The sequence below is a fragment of the Polyodon spathula genome, chromosome 3, assembly GCF_017654505.1.
Source record: "Polyodon spathula isolate WHYD16114869_AA chromosome 3, ASM1765450v1, whole genome shotgun sequence".
NCBI classification, from domain to species: domain Eukaryota; kingdom Metazoa; phylum Chordata; class Actinopteri; order Acipenseriformes; family Polyodontidae; genus Polyodon; species Polyodon spathula.
This window is the reverse complement of record NC_054536.1, coordinates 48,202,839-48,223,096: the sequence shown is the minus strand read 5'-3', so window position 1 is coordinate 48,223,096 and position 20,258 is coordinate 48,202,839. Positions and strand designations below refer to the sequence as shown.

At 36.6% G+C, this 20,258-nt stretch overlaps 1 protein-coding gene across 2 annotated transcripts in view; it reads right to left on the bottom strand.

The window, feature by feature from the left end:
- The window catches only part of fars2 (phenylalanyl-tRNA synthetase 2, mitochondrial), a 225,730-nt gene extending 212,756 nt beyond the window's left edge, over nucleotides 1-12,974 (bottom strand). The window contains exon 1 of one of the 2 annotated variants that reach the window (XM_041245345.1): nucleotides 12,731-12,974. The gene's annotated coding sequence lies outside the window, so the exon portion shown is untranslated. The remainder of the gene's footprint in view (nucleotides 1-12,730) is intronic. The other variant, XM_041245347.1, reaches the window with a different exon arrangement.
- Between the last annotated feature and the right edge of the window lie 7,284 nt (nucleotides 12,975-20,258).

Genomic DNA, 20,258 nt, shown 5'->3' with positions numbered 1-20,258 from the left:
CAGAATGAGGAGGGTGCCTTCATATCACAGATTAACTTGATTCTGTCAGACCACCAAACACTTCAGAATATGCAATTAGTACATATGGAAGGCACGACTCTTTCATTTTAGCAGAGAAAACAATTCTCTATTATGGCGATGGTAGTACTTACAATAATTTCTTCTGTCAAAAACTGTACACTGGAGAATACCTCCAAACAGTAGGCTTACAGTACAGGTATAGTACATGTCATTAATAGCATGCAGGTGTGATATGCATAGCTTACCCAATATGCACTACTTCAGACACTACAGTATTTAATTTACTGTACTAAAGTATTTTGGGGTATATACTGAAAGTGGGTCCCTGGTGTAAGCTGTTGAAATACAGTAGTGGAATGCAGTCAGTAAGCAGACTAATCACATTAAATAGTCTATTTTTTGGAGCAAAAGACAGAAGGAACTGTTGCCTCACTTGAGGAGGTTCAAAAGAAGGTTGAGTTGAGTTAAGCTCTTCTCTGCACGTGGCTGAGCTTGAGTGCAATTCAAGTACAACATTAAAGGCCAAGTTGAAGAGGCATGGCCAAAGTGGAGAAGTGGTGGGTTTACAAATTTTTTAACTTTGTCCTGGAGGGGCCACTTACAAAAAACACATATGGGGAAATCCTTGCATACACAAGTGTGGAGCAATATGCATTTTGATTAAATTAACACTTCATCCATGATGATAATTTGTTCTCCAGTTTTGTTCAGTTATAGTACATATTTAACTTCATAACCTTCTTTTCCCCAGCTCCACTGAATTTGGTAGTTCCATCCCAATGCTCATTGAACCAGTGTCAGGGTATAAATAAAGGAAATGCTTTAGTGGTAGTATTTTAGCCTCTTTAAGGTAGCATGCTGTCATTGAAGGGAAAAAGTTGAAAAAGCTTAATTTGAATGATTGGAGGCTTAGTTTAGTAGTTTGACAGCCACGTTAAAACAACCTGAACGTCGCATAGTTGAGACAAGACAGGAAGATAGTCTATTCTTATGCTTAGATTACAACTTGTCAACATCTCAACCACGGTATCAGAATGTCCAAAATCTTCAGGGCACAGACTACAAGCCTTACAGACACTAGGTTAGGGGAGGGGGGAGACAGAAATCCTGTGTGAGCATTATTGTTGCCTTAGACACAACACTGTCTTAAAACAAACATTTAGTTATTTATTTGTTTATTGGAAAAATGTAAAATATGCCGCTTATTTTGAGCAATGTGTTTTTAACATCATTCATTTTGAGTGAGTCATCTTAAATGTGCTGTGTAAATGACACCTAAGAATAGACTCTGGACAGAGTACAAAAAAAAAATGTAAAACAGTATCAGGGGTAAGCTATAGCAAATATGACATCAAATAAAATTCTAACATTATTTATTTATTATTTATTAGTTTGAAATGGAGGGGAGAAGTACAAACGGGAGTTTAAATTGAGGGGATTATACATTTAAAATACTGCATTTATAATCTAAAACTTTTGATGGAACAAACAGGCCCCTATATAGAAAGGTATAACGCATTTAGTTAAATACCAACCATCCTGATAATAGTAAACATGGCCCTAAGACTCTTGTGTTTTACCTTTGTTTAACATTTGTGTGATGAGCAAGCTCAGCTTGTCTCATTTATTTTTTTACAATAACTGCATTTCATCCACTAATGACTTGGATGTGACACTTTAATTGAAATTGTACCAAAATATGAATACAAAGAAATGTACTTCTTGTATTGTACCAGGGCTTGCAAAATTTTGGTAATGGTACTTGCCCTGCAGGCAGTCCATTGTCGACATTTGGTTGTCCAAAAAAATGTCAAGCTGCCCATAATTGACCTATGGACTGTGATTTGTACAAAGTACACCATACTCAATATAGGTACAGTATCTCAGGGTTCATACACTTTTCAACATCAAAATTCCATACTTTTTCCAGATTTCTATTAGTTTTTCCCAGACTTTTTTTAGTTAGTTTCAACTAGTTTTTGATAGTTATCCACATAGGCGGGCAGCCGCAGAGCATTATAGCTTTTTGATCCAGAGCAGAAGTTGCTCCTGGTTTTCTAAAAGTATTTGTCAGAATCTGGAGGTGCATATCTAGCAAGAGACAATGCAGTTATGCAAAAGAGAAGTAAGATACAATCTAAGAAATGTCCAATATTTGAGAACTATGTTGCATTATTTACAAAATGAATACACAAAGTTGTATACTGCAAGTATACTTCTGTCAAAATAGGATAGTACAATGGTACCAATAGCATACTAAAACCAGAAAATTCTGGCGCAAGTATACTTGCAGTATGTTACTTTTTTGTAAGGGAGCCTTTTGTTTGCTATAGTAAAAGGACAATCCAAAACGAACAAAGTTATTCTTTGATTTTTTTTTTTTATTATTACAATATTTGCCACTACTAGCACAAATAATAATAATAATAACAATAATAATAAATAATAATAATAATATTAATAGCAATGAGATTGTGAATAAAGTAGAATTGCAAGTACAGTACCTATTTGTGGCACGCTGCATCCACTATTCTGGCTAGTTGAAGAACACATTACACCCCCACCTACCCACCCCTCAAAACAAAACAAAAAGCGCATCAAAGTTTCAGTTTTGTTTCAATTGCAAATGTTAATTGAAATCTTGGTTCCTTATTTAAAAAAAAAAAAAAATCAAAATAAATAAATAAATCAAATGTTGCTTTGCCGTGCCGGTTGCATAGAGCTGTACGAGCCAACATCAGCAGCAGTTTGATTTTTTTTTTTTAATTTTTTTTTTATATTATTAAATACATTATTTTGTATTTAATCATATAACTAAGGCCATATAGCGAGAATGTAAATAGTTGGGACCCGAGACTTTTGCTGCACTCGGTACAATAAGTTACAAGCAAGCACCATATAGTACATTTAAAATAAAATTACCGGTACTTTTTATTAATCACATAAAAGAAATGAAAAATGCGATGTCACTATGCTACCTACTAAATCTGAAACTATAATAAGATCCAAAATGGAAAATTACCTATATTGTAACAGTGTCCTAGGAGACAGTCAACATGGTTTTAGGAAAGGGAGATCGTGTCTAACTAACCTGCTTGATTGTTTCAGGATGCAACATCGATAATGGATAATTGCAAAGCATATGACATGGTTTATTTGGATTTCCAGAAAGCTTTTGACAGTCCTGCATAAAAGATTAATTCTCAAACTGAACGCCTTAGGGATTCAAGGAAACACATGTACATGGATTAGGGAGTGGTTAACATTTAGAAAACAGAAAGTACTGATTTAAGAAGAAACCTCAGAATGGAGTGTGGTAACCAGTGGAGTACCACAGGGATCAGTATTAGGTCCTCCGCTATTCCTAATCTACATTAATGATTTAGATTCTGGTATAGTAAGCAAACTTGTTAAATTTGCAGGCAACACAAAAATAGGAGGAGTGGCAAACACTGTTGCAGCAGCAAAGGTCATCCAAAATGATCTAGACAAGATTCAGAACTGGGCAGACACATGGCAAATGACATTTAATAGAGAAAAGTGTAAGGTACTGCACGCAGGAAATAAAAATGTGCATTATAAATATCATATGGGAGATACTGAAATTGGAGAAGGAATCTATGAAAAAGACCTAGGAGTTTTTGTTGACTCAGAAATGTCTTCATCTAGGCAATGTGGAGAAGCTATAAAAAAGGCCAACAATAGGTTCGGATACACTGTGAAAAGTCCTGAATTTAACTCAAGAGAAGTAATGTTAAAACTGCACAATGAATTAGTAAGACCTCATCTAGAATATTGTGTTCAGTTCTGGTCACCTCGCTATGAAAAAGATATTGCTGCTCTAGAAAGAGTGCAAAGAAGAGCGACCAGAATTATTCCAGGTTTAAAAGGCATTATATGCAGACAGGCTAAAAGAATTGAATCTGTTCAGTCTTGAACAAAGAAGGCTACGCGGCGATCTAACTCAACCATTCAAAATTCTAAAAGGTATTGACAATGTCGCCCCAAGGGACTTTTTCGACCTAAAAAAGAAACAAGGACCAGGGGTCAAAAATGGAGATTAGACAAAGGGGCATTCAGAACAGAAAATAGGAGGCACTTTTTTACACAGAGAATAGTGAGGGTCTGGAATCAGCTCCTGGGTTGGGAAATAACATTAATGATTTCATAAAGGTAACAACAAGATAACAAAATGTAACTCATGGTGAGCAGAGCAGAGTACAGTAGCTTGTAATTCCAGTCTGTAACTTTGTATAAAAAATCGTAGCCTTCAATATAAAAGCATATACTTTGGCTGTCGTAGTGTCCAGTTTACCCTTCGCTTCACTGGAGGACACAATTATGTGACATATACCAGTGCACTGACTAGGTATGATTGCTTGAGTTGTCAGGGGTGTTACATGGGGCAATCCTCACGGTATTTGATCATAAGCAATGTTTATGTGTACGTAACCCCGAAAAAACTCAAGCATTGCCAATGAAAAACACTGATCTCAAAGCCCGGACCTCAATCCAATTGAGAATATGTGGAAAGAGTTGAAAATTGCTGTTCACCAAAGATCCCCATCCAACTTGACAGAGCTTGAGCAATCTTGCAAAGAAGAATGGGCAAAAATTGCACTGTCCAGATGTGCAAAGCTGGTAGAGACTCGTTGAAATAGACTAATGGCTGTAATTGCTGCCAAAGGTGCCTCTACCAAATATTGACTCAAAGGGGTGAACACTTATGCAATCAATTATTTTCTGTTTTGTATTTGGAATTAATTTAGAACAATTTGTAGATTTTATTTTTCACTTTGAAATTATGGACTTTGTGTTGATCACTGGCAAAAACTCCTAATTAAATCCATTCTGATTCCATGTTGTAACACAATAAAATGTGTCCAAGGGGGGTGAATACTTTTGAGAGCCACTGTAACTCACAGCTGGAGCATTTTGCAGCACTGGAGAATCACCTAGGAATCTATCAGACATCTATTTTTAACAACTGATCAGTATACTGTTCTAAAAAAAAATCCAGCTTTGTCTTATCCCAGAGCTGGATAACTATTTATTAAACTATCATGATACCACAATAATTATAAAATAAAAAATAAAAGCCTTCTTAAATTACTGTTGTTACAAGATTCCAATTTTGTGATTCAATGTCACATCTTACAGTACGAAAGACAACAGGTTCAATTGCCTGCTCTTCTTCTGCAAGTCCCTCCGTAGCACAATCCTGATCTCTACTAACCAGAAGACAAATAATGTCACACCCTAATGAGCTCTGCAAAGGAAATCAATGAAAACAGCAACACTTTGTGCCAAGTTAAATGGACCACAAACGCAGGGAGCATTATGGTGCTCACATAGCACTATATTAACAGAAAAAGTTGCTTTGTTACCCTCTTGTCTGTAAGGTTCAGTAACATCAACAATACACTCTTGTAACTTGAAAAAAAGGTATGCAATCTCAAGACCTAAAAACATTTCTAACCACTGTCAGTTCATGATATCCCCAGTGCTGGGCAAAGTTGGCACTTGGTAAATTATACAATAAACAGCATTCATTTTACAGACATTTATAGACATTTAAAGTAAAGTAATGCTCCTTTGCTTCTGTATTTAGTTATCCACAGTAGAACTGCAAGCTGTGGGCAACTTGGGGGCAATGGCCAGCCCTTCAAGTTTCCAACGAAAACTCACAGGGTACCTGGATAGAAGAAGCCACTGTAGCTTGTAAAGGTGAAGCAGTCCCTGTCAAACTGAAGATTGGGGCTTACAAATTTGAAACTAAAACTGAGATTTTGCCCAGGTTACCGTATCCAGTAACTGTCAGTCGTGACTGCAAAACTTTCGACCAGTTGTTACAAGTACAGGAGGTAGTAGTGTATTGTGATGAACCACCGGGGCCCCCTAGTGTACGCAAAGAAACATTGTCTGACATTTTCCCTTTCGAAGATGGTGAGAATCCAGAAAGATGAGAAAAACTAGGAGCAAAAAGAAAAGGCCTTAGGTTAATCCATAAAGACTGCCAGGGGGAAAGTGTACTGCTAAAACATCTGACAAACATTTATCTTAGGCACACCCAGGGGGGTAGAGTGCTGAAATGAGTGGAATAGTGTGGGATGAGACATATTTAGAGCCACTGAACTTCAGGAAAGAACAAGTAGAAGATAAGAACTTGCAGTACGCCTTTAACTAGGTCGTTAGTACCGAGGGAGATTATTGGCAGGATAGGGACAATCATAGCAGGACACATTTTATTATTAAAAATAATTTACTATATCGAGTAACTAAAACATTTTAAAAATGAGAAATAAACTGAAGAAACTTAAAACTGTAGGAACCAAAAATTTGGTGAAAGCGCAGGAAACTCAAGAGAAATTATAATGACAGGGCTCGGACCAGAGAGTTTGCTATTGAGACAAGGTGAGTGTGTTGTTACCCTCCCATGTACACAATTTTTTAAGCAAAATGGCAAGGCCCCTTCCATATAATATAAAAAATAAGTAAATCAATTACAAGGTTTTCCAGCCAGGGACACGACAGCAGTACCAAATCTTTCACATTAATATTTTAAAACCCTAGAATGAAATGGAACATTTGGTCGGCACGATAGAGTCAGAGAGAATGGAGGTGGAGTTGGAGAATACATGCAACACAAAAGAAGGTAATAATAAAATTGGGGAGCAGCTGTCAAACGAACAGAAAATAGCTGTAGAAATTATGATTGTTTATGATAGTTTTCAGATCATCCAGGTAAAACTGACATACTTGAACATCACATTATAACCACACCAGGGATTACAGTAAACAGAAAGCCGTACAGGGTTCCTGAGTCAAAGAGAGTCGATATAGCCAATGAAGTAAAAAACAATGTGCAATTATGAGTGGTAGAGGAATCGAAAAGTGATTAGTGCAACCCGATCGTTATAGTTCCAAAACCTGATGGGTCAATGAGGTTTTGTATTGATGCTGAGGGTTGACGAGTTGTTGGAGAAATTGAGCAAAGCCAAGTTTATTACAAGACTGGATCTAACCAAGGGTTATTGGCAGGTGCCTTTGTCACCCTCCTCTAAATAAAAGACAGCGTTTTCAAAAACCCCAGGCTTGGTTCAGTTCACGGTCCTGCCATTTGGACTACATTGCACACCAGCTACCTTTCAATCATGAATCAGGTACTTGGGATACATGAACCTTATGCGGCTTAAGGAAGGCGGGGTTAACGGCGAACATTAAAAAATGTGCATTTGCCTAGCAAGTATTTGGGGCTTACCTTGGGCAATGGTTTGATAAAACCATAATACAGTAAAGTGACAGCTATTATGTCCTGCAGCCGCCCAATTAACAAAAAATAAGTCAGACCATTCTTGAGTTTAACAGGGTATTACCGTAGATTTATTAAAGATTTCGCCACCAGAGCTGTACCGCTGACAGAGTTAACAAGAGGTTCAGCACCCAATATGGTTGTGTGATCAGAGGGTGCTGAAAAAGCATTTATGGACCTAAAAACAGCAATATGTTAAGATCCAGTAGCAATAAGCCCATTTATTGTACAGACTGATGCATAAGAGGTGGGTTTGGGAGCAGTATTGTCTCAAATGCGGGAGGGAGAAGAACATCCCATTGTGTATCTGAGTAGGAAGCTGTTGTTCAAGGAAAGAAATTACACCACAATTGAAAAGCAGTGTCTGGCCGTATCGTAGGCAATAGAAGCCTTAAGCTATTATTTGCGGGGGAGGAAGTTTACCTTGGTCATGGATCATGCACCGTTGCAACGGTTACACCGTCAAAAAGACAGAAACCCGAGAATTACATGCTGGTTTCTGGCATTGCAACCATACTGTTGTGAGGTGAAGTACAGGAAAGGATCACATAAATGCAGATTTCTCTCTAGGTTTCCACCCATTGCAGAGGGCTTGTATGCCAGACTCCACAGGATCATGCAAAGGGGGAGGGTTTGTAAAGGAGTGTACTAACATAACAGAAATTTGGAAGCTTTAGGACCCTGGGGTTAGGGTAGGACACTCCATGTTGCTGTGTCTGAAGGCAATAGGACGCCATCTGGGCAAAGACGTCCTAAATTGAATAATGCTTTGACTAATTAAGGATGTGCCGAACAGTTGCGTCTGGTTTTGGCAAAGATATAAATCAGGGGTGCCCAATCCTGGTCCTGGAGGGCCGGTGTACCCTAAATTACTTAATTGGACCAATCAAGCACTCATTAGAAGCTTAATTAGTCCAATTAAGCAATTTAGTGTACAGTTGGAACAAAAACCAGGAGGGACATCGGCCCTCCAGACCAGGATTAGGCACCCCTGATATAAATGAACATCAGATGGGTTATTGTGTGTGGGAGTCTGGAGAAAGAAAGAAAGTGAACTGTGAGTTAAACAATAAAAAAAAGAAGAAGTAAGCTGTTTTGTTTGCTGGTAAATGGATCAGCCACCTGGTTACAATTAGATTCTTGCAAAAGTATAGGTAGTACTCCGAAGGGAGTTTTTGTTTTGTTTTGTTTGTTTTGTTAAGAGAATAAATATACAGGCACCACTCTGTTTTCATTTCAAACGTTGTTGGAGTACGTTATTTTCCACACATAACAGGACTTGTGATGCTGACCGCATAAAACATTGCAGACCAGTATAGTAATTACAATATATATATCATATATATATATATATATATATAGATTATATATATATATATATATATATATATATATATACATATACACACATATATATATATATATATATATATATATATATATATATATATATATATATATATATATATATATATATATATATATACATATACACACACACACACACACACACACACACACACACACACACACACACACACACACAGTACCAGTCAAAAGTTTGAGTACACCTGCTTGAAAACAGGTTTTTCATGATTATCTATGCTTTTAACTGGATAAACTTGTCTATAAACACTTAATATTTCATTATATGACATGTCCTTATATAAGCTGATAATCATAAGTGAATTGCATTGAAAAATTTAATTTTTAAATGAAAATGTAAATCTTGTCAATTTCAATGAAATGGTCACCCAAAGCAAAAACACAAAAACTGTACGTTTGTGGAGCGGAAGTCGGTCTTATGGACCGATGAATCAAAATTTGAAATATTTGGGTCCAACCGCCGAGTATTTGTAAGACACAGAGAGGATGAGCGCATGAGTTCCCACTGTGTGGTTCCCACTGTCAAGCATGGAGGAGGCAGTGTCATGGTCTGGGGTTGCTTTGCTGGTGACAGAGTTGGTGATTTTTACCAAGTCCATGGCAAGCTCAACCAGCATGGCTATCATAGCATACTTCAGAGACATGCCATTCCATCAGGATTACGGCTAGTTGGGCAGTCCTTCATTCTTCAGCAAGATAATGACCCAAAACATACCTCAAAGTTGTGCAAGAACTATCTGGCGAAGAAGGAAAGTGAAGGATAACTCAATCTAATGACCTGGCCTGCCCAGTCTCCAGACCTCAATCCCATAGAACTTGTATGGGATGAACTGGACAGAAGAGTCAAAGCAAAGCTACCCACAAGTGCCATACATCTTTGGAAGTGCTGCAGAAGAGCTTGTTTCGTATATTATAACATGTTTTCATTTTTAAGTATTTATAGAAACGTATACGACGTAAAACATTGTCAATTATGAAAAAAACCTAGTTTCCAGCAAGTGTACTCAAACTTTTGACTGGTACTGTGTGTGTAATTATATATAGTTTTGTTTTTGGTTTTCTGGGGGGATTTTATGTTTTTATTATTATTATTTTTTTTATTTATTTTTATTATGTCTCAATCCTAAAATTCTAGGCAATGCAAAACTTTTGCCCATAGCTGTACAGTGATGTGTACAATGTAGCAGCATGATTTGTTTTGTGTTTCCAGTAGCCTATAGGCTAAAGTAAAAAGAAAGTGCACTAGGTATTGATTTGATTTTATTACTGTACTGTATACTGCATGGCCTACTGTACAGATTTATATTTTTACATAATGTAATATGCACAGTGAACACAAATGTTACTTCAGCACAATGATTTATACATTTCAATAAATTGAGCACTACAGTATAATGTGTTTGTTTTTAAACCAAACATTATTTCGAGCAACCCGTTTGTCTCCCAACATGTCTGCAGGGTTCATACATTTTCCAGACTTTTTCCAGACTTCCATTTGTTTTTCCCAGACTTGTGTTTTAGTTAGTTTCTATTCATTTTTTTGATAGTTATACACATAGGCGGGCAGCTGCTGAGCATTATAGCTTTTTGATCCAGAGCAGAAGTTGCTCCTGGTTTTCTGAAAGTATCTGTCAGAATCTGGAGGTGCATATCTAGCAAGAGACAATGCAGGTATGCAAATGAGAAGATACAATCTAAGAAATTACCAATATTTGAGAACTACATTGCATTATTTACAAAAAGAATATAGAAAGTTGTACACTACCAGTATACTTGTTCCAAAATAGGATAGTGTAATGGTACCAGTAGTATACTAAAACCAGACAATTTTGGCACAAGTATACTGGCAGTGTACTACTTTTTTGCAAGGGATGATATTGGATTCTGATCCAAACTTCTTTATACCCTCTGTTAAATGTTGAACACTATGGGAGGTGAAAAACAACAAAAATGAAATAACAAATGTGCAAGTGTTGTATATTAAACATACAAGTCAAATACTTAATACAGTACACCATCGCTATAACAACCCTGTTTGGGTCCAAAGCTTTTTGTTCGCTGTAGTTAAAGGACAATCCAAAACGATCAATACAAGTTGCTGGAGTAAGTTAAGGAAGTCACCGGATAAAGGGATTAGCTAAACTATTAACAATACTAGTAGTTTTTATTCTTTGATTTTCTTTATTATTACAGTATTTGTCACTACCACTAATAATAATAACAATAATAATAGCAGTGAGATCATGATTAAAGTAGAATTGCAAGTACAGTACCTATTTGTGGCATGCTGCATCCAGTATTCTGGCTATATCCTATTTGTTGAAGAACACAGTAAATACAGACTTTCACAACAGAGACATGGTTTTTCAAGCATTTTCAAGCCCTGGAAATCACTTCAGCATTTTTCCATACTTTTTCCACACTTACAGACTAGCGCCAGAACCCTGTGTCCGGTTCAGCAGGGACTACTGTGTACACATTGAAAGTGGAAAATTACACTTAGACAAAAATATTCCAGTTTTACCCATTCCCATTCCCATCCTCCATCTCAACAAGTGTCCCAGTTGAGCCTCACAGAAATTTGGTAGCCTTCCCTTCAAGATTACAAAAAGACACACCTGATTCCACTCAAACAATGCACCAAGCGCTAAACATTGTTGGCTCTAAAAGTTAATCCAAGTGTATGAAACAAAAAAAAAAAAAAAAAAAACTTCCACAATTACGTATTTCTTGATTTTAACAATATTCAGCAAGGGACAAGTGCATTATAGGCAACAGTTATTTCCCAGTACAGAATTAATTATCAGATTAATTAGGCAGTAACATAACTTGTGACCCTTTGGCTGGCATGGAGTTTGCTATCTTCTGAGCCAACAATAATAGATACGATGATACCACTTCATCACAATTATGTCAGTAATGAACATTACTGATCTTGTTTTAAGGTCATAAAGACAATCTTTGCTCTACAACTAAACCACTTCTGCGGAAAAAGTTACTTGCTTCTATAGGATGCAACATTTTCGCTGAACAGGTAGCCAAAGCTATACTGTACATAAAAACTCCCCTTGACTGGGAGCCTGCTTTATTATAATGGCTCTGTATGAACAATTATTAATCTGTTTAAAAAAAAAAATAATAATGTTAAATTGCAGTGTCCACAACATGTAACATTGTTGAAAGATAGATTAAGCTGGGGAGACATTAGCAGCAGACTATCACTCATTTAAACAACTATAACCAAGCGTGTTTGTTTGTTATTTTGTTTAAATCCAGTTAGCATAACCAGAATTCTCTTCTTTTTTTTATTGACAATCGTTAGTTCTTTGCTTGTTTTTTATCCTGTACTCTAATTTGGGATTTAAAGTATTATTTCAAATACAACACTTAGCACCTAATTCTATATTGATTGCATTAGTTTCACTATAATGTTATACAGTAGCTGTAATCAGACTGGGTGACCGAAAATCACAGGAAGTGCCAGGGAGCCACAATTGCTCATCTAGACTCCTACTAGTAGTGAACGTTACGTGTGTGGTTGCTCACTCTCATATTGTCATTGGATGTTAGCTTTGGTTCAATCACTATATAAAATATATATATTACCATATATTACCATATATTACCATACACACACATATATATATATATATATATATATATATATATATATATATATATACACACACACACACACACACACACACACACACACACACACTACACACACGTGTTTATATTATAGTTATTCATGTAGTAGCTGCTTTCATATACATTTTCAGTTAATGAACACATATTTTTAAAAAATCCAGTAACTACTGTTGACGCTTTGTATCAGAATTCAGGGGAACGTGTTCCGTGCAATAACACCCGGTGCAGAATCACCGATGCTGCCTAATATTCCGTGACGCACTAACAGTTTCAAATGCTCTACTTGTGCAGAAAGGCAAAAGACACAGTTGTATTTCACAACAATGCAAAACTCAACACCATATTCAGTATTCCACTCACCTTGCTTTATTCTGGAAGTGCTGTCACAGCGTGTGTCACTAAGCAGACCTCGTATTTGCCTCTTTTTTTTCCAGCGCCATTTTATAATACAGTCGAATTATATTTTTAAAAGTAATACATAATTAATAAACAATATCTTAATAACTACATAAAAATGTAATAACTACCAGTGAAACAAATAGTTTTTCGAAATATCTAACCAGGCCGTCACTGTGTAAGCTGCTTTCCTGGGTCCTGCATGTTGAGGTCGTTGGTTTGTTTGCAAGATGGCAGCCTCCAGCAGATCTCAGGCGCTTTCTCGGTGCAGACAGATGTTGAACGAGAGCAATAATTTCTCTGCTTACAATTACAGGTAACAAGTTGTGTGCAATATCGCTAACTACTTGAAGAAAGCAATTCGAGTGTCTTGCATCAAAATATGCTGCTTTACATTACATTAAAGGCTTACTAATGTAAATATTTATAAAAAATAAAATAAAAATGTATCAGTCAAGCTACACTAATATATAAACCTTAATGTATAATCTTGTTTCTTGTAAAGCGCTTTGTGATGGTGGTCCACTATGAAAGGTGCTATATACAAATAAAGATTATTATTATTATTATTATTATTATTATTATTATTATTATTATTATTATTAATAGTGTAGTGTACACGAACTACACAGTTAGGTACGGCAGTGTCTGTAAAACAATACCCTACTGTATATAGAATCAAAGTTGGGGGCATTGGTATATTTCAGAGTTTCAGTAAATGTACTAATTTCAGTTTCAAACAAAATGTACAGTAACACATTAAACAACTTGACTGTTAAGTGTTTTTGTCATCATGTATATAAATGTCCCAAAAGTTTTTCGTTTGCCAGAAACATCTGCTAACCTGAGAATCATCCACATTTAATGCACATTATTTATTGGTTGGGACTTGTTCACCTTTACTGACAGTTTACGCAATTAGGCTTACAATGAACCACCTTGGTTGTCACTTGTGGAGATGTATTCTTTCAGACCTTTTATTTACCTAGGCTCCGAGTGGTCCTTTTTTTAGATGGATGTAGCACAATTGCTTTTTTGAGGTACTGTAACCCCACAAATGCTCAATAGGGTTGCAGTTTAGACTATGTGCAATACATCCCTGGCCTTTACAAAATGAATGAGTAGGAATTCACGTTTTATTAGCCATATACTTGGGGTATTGGTCATGTTGGAACACAAACTTACAGCCAATCAGCGTCTTAGTTCTTACCACTTGATATATTGCCTTTTCCCATTACTTTAAAATATTAATCACTATCCATGATGCCATCATAAGTTTAACTGACCAGGACCACTAGAGTAAGTGACTGTGCAGCAGCAGTAGTGATGCATAGCTCACCCCCTAGTCTCTAAGTTGCATTGGATAAAAGCATCTGCTAAATGACTGATAATAATCCTCTTTCTTCTGCTACCACACATAATTCTTACCATTGAAACCAGGAAAAGACCATCCTTATTTTTGTAGAGCTGGGCCTTCTTGGAATGCTTCTTTTCATCTGGCTGTGTCACTTTCTGGCTGAAAGTTTCTTCAGTCCTTCATTGTGTTCCCTAATGAGTCACCCCAGTGTAACACAGGAAGTCAACACACAGATTTATTACATTGTTAATTATTACACACAAAAACAACCACCATTACAGAGGATCATGAGCTACTGTATGAATATTTTAGGTGCATAATGTTTCCAAGACAGGAAAAAATGTTAAAAAAATAAGTTTTGTTGACCTACACAATTTTCCAGTAAATGAACATTTGTAATACATTGCGGTGAAGAGTTTTTGGAGCCACTACATATTAAATTAAAGTTTTATTCAGTTTTTTTATGTTTTGACATTTAAGTAGGGCTGGGTTCAAAGGTTCGTTGGCTTTCCAGGAATTCTAAGGTAGTTCTGAACCTTCGAAGGTTTGTCGGGTGGCATTCACGCACTGTATTGTAGAGTTTTGCAAGAGGCAGAAAACAGGAGAGATGTTTGGTTTCTTTCAGTGCTTTTTATTAACACGCTCTCTCTCACACACCAGAGTCCACAGCTCTGTCAGCAACGCAGGATACAAGACAGTGACAACCAAGACGACAGAATGCCTGGCACACCCCCTTTTTTACAATTAACTCTGTTCCTGTATGTAAATAAGGGCGCAAAGCCTACACACCTCCCATTGATCCTCAGTCACACTTCGGACCAATGGGAGCACATAAACAGGACCAATCACGGGAGACATAGGCAAACACATCAGCAGCAGAATACAGAGCAGGAAACACAATTACAGCATGTAAACACATTAGAAACAGTGGGAATACAGGAAGGGAAGCATAAATGTACAGATCGGTACATTGCTTTTTTCTTTTTTTTTTTATCTCTGCTAACAGAAACCGTTTGACAATATGTGAATGCTGTAAATCACACATTAAATGTCACTCGTGCTAAATTAGATCTTTTGATTTGTGTAATGCATATTACTTAACACTAGAACAGTCGTGGTTATACTCATTTTTCGCTATGGTGACATCACTAATAAGTTATGCAAATTAGTACCTTTGAAGGCCAAATGTATGCTTCGTGACAGCTCTACATTTAATCATTACATTATTTTTTTAAATTGTTAAATCTGGTGCTCCCGAGTGGCGCATCCAGTACAGGCAGTCCGCATGGAGTGCAGGTTCCTAGGGGGCGGTGTACAATTGGCCAACAACGCCCAGGGTGGGGAGGGCTTAAGTCAGCCAGGGTGTCCTTGGTTCACTGCGCACCAGCGGCCCCTGTAGACTGGCCGGGCACCCACAGACCTGCCTGCCAGTGGCCCAGAGCTGCATGGTCCACCTACGCTGTAGCTCTGACCTGCAGTGACAAGAAGAGGACAGCTGACGGCACACATTTCAGAGGATGCATGTGTTCATCTTCATCTCTCCTGAATCAGTGCTGGTATTGCAGCAGTGAGCCAGGCTTAAAATTGGGCATTTCAAATTGGGGGAAAAAAGGAGTAAAAAAATAAAAATAAAATTGTGATTCTAAATCTAAAAAAATAAATAAAATAAATTGTTGAATCTGACAGTTTGATTATAATGACTATACCGGAGGTGGCCAAACCATGTCTTGCGGGCAGTTTCTTGACAAAACTGGGTGTCCAGGCTGGAGTATACAGTGACCTCTGGTGGGAGACCCACAATTGTTTTCCCCTGTAGCCAGTACCTGGCAAATCCAGCTTCCCATCAGCAGTGCTGTTAGTCTGTTCACATAATGAATGGTTTTATCCAACATCAGAAATGCAATTTAAGAAATACGTTTCAGTTCTACAGAACTATTGTGCAGATTGAAGTTTAAACAAAGTGTGATCCCATCACTAGATTAGACCTGAAGCTGATGTATTCTTAATTTACTAGGTTGTGCTTCTTCAATAGTGGGAGAAATCTATTTCTCTGAAACTAGCACATAGTCTGTGTTTTCACGCAATGCTGTTAGATTTATGAGATCTGTAATTAATTAATAAATAAATAAATAAATAATGCAATTAATTGTCATGACAATACCCTAGTGTAGCAGGGCAGTAGGAGATAGCCCTGCACATTATTAAACGGGGTAGGGAAAAGCTATGATTTATTTATTGTAAATATATTGCCCAGCCTGACCTATTGTTTTTGTTCGAAATTAGTTTTTCTTCACCCTTTTTATTTGGCTCTGTGAGCAATGTTCTTCTGACGTGACGTCACCACTCAGCCATCCCTGTCACACCCAGCTATCCTGCCACGCTCGGCTGTCCTGTTACCCCAGCTATCTTGCCACACTTGGCTATCCTGCCACGCTCGGCTGTCCTGCCAGACCCGGCTATCCTGTCATGCTCGGCTATCCTGTTACACCCGGCTATCCTGACACTCTCGGCTATTCTGTCACCCTGGCTATCCTGTCACGCTCGGCTATCCTGTCACACCTGGCTATCCTGCCACACCCGGCTATCCTGTCACGCTCGGCTGTCATGTCACACCTAGATATTCCATATTTTTTCCATGACCAACAGTGTCCCAGTGACTTACTGTTTTACTGCAGTTTCTTTAATTGAGCTTTTAACATTTGTTTGTGTGTCACAATTACATGTTTATATCTATGGAACCAAATATCTAATTGTGATACTTTTATTTACCAAAAGTTATTGAGTGTGTCAGAGTCTGGGGATATAAAAGCAATCTGTTGTTCCATGTCTTTGTACATAATGCTTTAATTAAACAATGTCCGAATGTTTACTTTTTCATTGTATGAATTGGTTCCTTGATCGTGCTTTTTTTTGTGAATGACGGTTCTGCGACTCTTTTACCTATACTGAATAATTAACATATATTTCAGTTAAGTATTGGTCATGTGACTTTAGTTTCTGGATCAGTCATAAATCACTTTAATGTATGGTCTTGAATGCACATTTGCAGTAGGTAGTAGTAGATAGAGACCTACTCTCCTTTTCAAGGTTCTGATTAGTGATTAGACAGGCTGTTGATGTCTTTGGTTTCTTTCTACCCAATATTCTAAAATTCTCACAGAAAAAAGGTGCATGAAAAACAAACGACTAATGTAAACTTCAGTTTTACAGATTAAAAAGAGCCACAGAAATGCTTTTCCTTTTTTCTCTCATTTATTAATAAACACACTGTTAACCAGTGGCAATATTACAGCTTGAAACTTTTGTGTGATAAATGTGCAATTAATTGGTCGGCAAAAAAAATTCTGGAGAAAATCGTGACTGTTATACTGTGAATATTCAGGCTTGTGATGCTTCTCCCATGCAAGGGAGATCACACATGCCTACATGTGCATCACACATCTTTTCAGCACGCTTAATTGGTAGGTGCTATGGTGCTATGCTAAGTGACTACACAGAGATGTTCTACTAATAAAGAAGGGAAATTATGAGACCTTAAACTATTTTTAAAAGGGGAATCCTTTGGAATAGTGATCATTGAAAATAAAGTTTTAAAACATGCATCTTGTATGTTAAGTGTAATCAGGGTTGTGTGGGATAGGTAGCAGTAACTCTTTTTGGTATATTATTTTTTTTATTACTATTTATTTCTCATCAGACACCCTTACCCATGGCGACTTACAGTTGTGTACAAAAAATACATATCAAGAATTATAGTACAATTAAGAGCAAGATACAAAATAGAATCTTAATAAGAGCAACTTGTTAGTAATGTCAGGTTTAGGGCCTCTGGAGTTGTGAAACTGGGCAACAGTTTATCTAAAAAAATTTTTTTTTTAAAAAAACCCTTTAAAATATAGTTGAATGTGACTACAGCTGTTTTTAATTAAAGCCTCCAGCTATATAATTTGTTGTGGTTTCACATCAGACAATCTTTTTTTTTTTCTTTTTTTTTTTACTTCAGTTAGCAGGTTGCAATGCCACACATCACTGACAAACATCTGTAGTTATTTGTTTTTCAATTTGCAGTATAAAAATGTGTCTGAAGAAAGGCTTATTAAATTGATTATGCTTCACTCGTGTCTTTTGATTATTACCTGTGCTGTTGTTTTCTCCCTTTGAGTTAGCATAATGAAGAGCATATGTAAGTTAGGCCTACAGACATGGTTAACAGCAAGCAGAACATGCTAAATCAAATGGTAGTCCGCAGCTCCTGGGGCCAAAACAGATTCTGTCAGTTTGTTGTGTGTTTGTTTAAAACATTTCTGCAGGAAAACCCAATTGAGATGCGTCATTGTGTACTGTAACCATTATTAGCAGGAAATGTAATACAACAACAGTGTGCATAAAGCCCAACTTAGGCATAATTTTCAAACAACAATTAAAGGCAACATAATACGTACAGGTTATAATTAGAGCTTCTGTTTTTTCTGTGCTTATTTTTTGTTATTTTCGAGATACCCAGAATTGTTTTTTCTTGTTCGGGGCTTTCTATACTGTTTCTATACTGTATGAAATACTGTACTGTTTTTTTTTTTTTTCTGTCACAATGTGTATAGTAACTCAATAGTACTTGCACACTTAAATTGCACCTTCTTTCCTTTGCTGTCTTCCACAATGAAATGCAAACAAGTTTTTATTTGTAGAAGGTTTTTTTTTTTAATGGGAAAGAGGTGGATACATGCTTGTATGATTTCATAGGTGGTCATTCTTGTCCCTGTGCTGTTCTATGTATTTTACTGTTTTACTGTTTTAAAATGTCCGCTAACAGAGCTCTTGAATAATGAAATATAGTTTTAATATGTGCAGTGGTGCATTCGAACCCCCTCCGTTACCCATGCTGTAGCTACAGTACTGTTATCACCCTGCACTTTTAATCTGTCTGGAGTTTGAGTAATTTAGAGACATAGAAAGAAATAATGATTTATTTAATATTTATTTATAGTAATATGTTGGGTTGCAGCGGCAGGCTTAGTGTGGTTAATGACTAATCTTAGTCATTTTCAAATAGATTCTGAATAAAGAATTACACATGCCTATCCCTAAATGCAGCTGCTATGGGTACTCAATAATGAATGTAAAGCGGGGAAAAATGCATTGTAATCAGCAATTCTTAAAGCACGTGAGGTGAAACCTGAATTACTCAGTCACTAAAAGCACTGAACATTTGTAGCTGCTGAATTCATTGTGCCTATACTGTTCAGTATTTTAAATTGGGCAAATAAATATTTGTGTTTTCCAAACATGTATTTACGTGCACCTGAAAGGGATATTGATGTAAATGTTGTCTTGAGAAAGTCTGAGTTTAATAGGGGAGGAATACATTAAGTACAAAAAACAAAATCATCTTAATTTAAACAAGTTATCTAGCTGTTCTTTTTATAAATGTGCATATTTTATTAAGCATCTCCATAAGGGAAGATTTTATGTTTGCAAACTTGCCACCACTGCACATTCTGTACAGTATGACTGTGAATATCTCATAAACCAATTCAGCATGCAAATGAACAATTTCATTTTTATAGAAACTCTTCTAGCAAAATCTAAACACACCCTTTACTTTGAGCTATGACATAAGACAGACACCATATTGGGGTGATTTTTGGTTTCTGGATTATAAATACCTAATGCTGAAGAGATATTGATACTTGGTACATACACAGTATGTATTCTGTGATTCCCTATGTCAAGTTCTACCACTTAGATTAAGCTACTGGGTATTCTTTATTTTTGTTCACAATAAAACACCCATTACTAGTTTCAATACAATTTCCAAAATAATATTCACAGCAGCATTATTCTTTTCAGCAATCACTGGTTCTCATTTCTGAAATTCAATTTCTCACCATACGTGTAATTTGTTTCTGTTCCAAAACATTTTTCCATTACAAAAGAAACCTCAAAGCACACATCACCACAATACAATTTGTATTTTGTTTAATTGTGTTGCAGTTTCTGTACATCAGACCTACTGGGCTTCTTACAGTCTCTGTATTTACAAGGACAGGTCCGTAACAGGGTTCTGTAAAGATCAAAATGTAGTTTAGTTTTAATTTCAAGTTTAGGTCCCTTTTTAAAAGTCTAATAGTGTAGTGA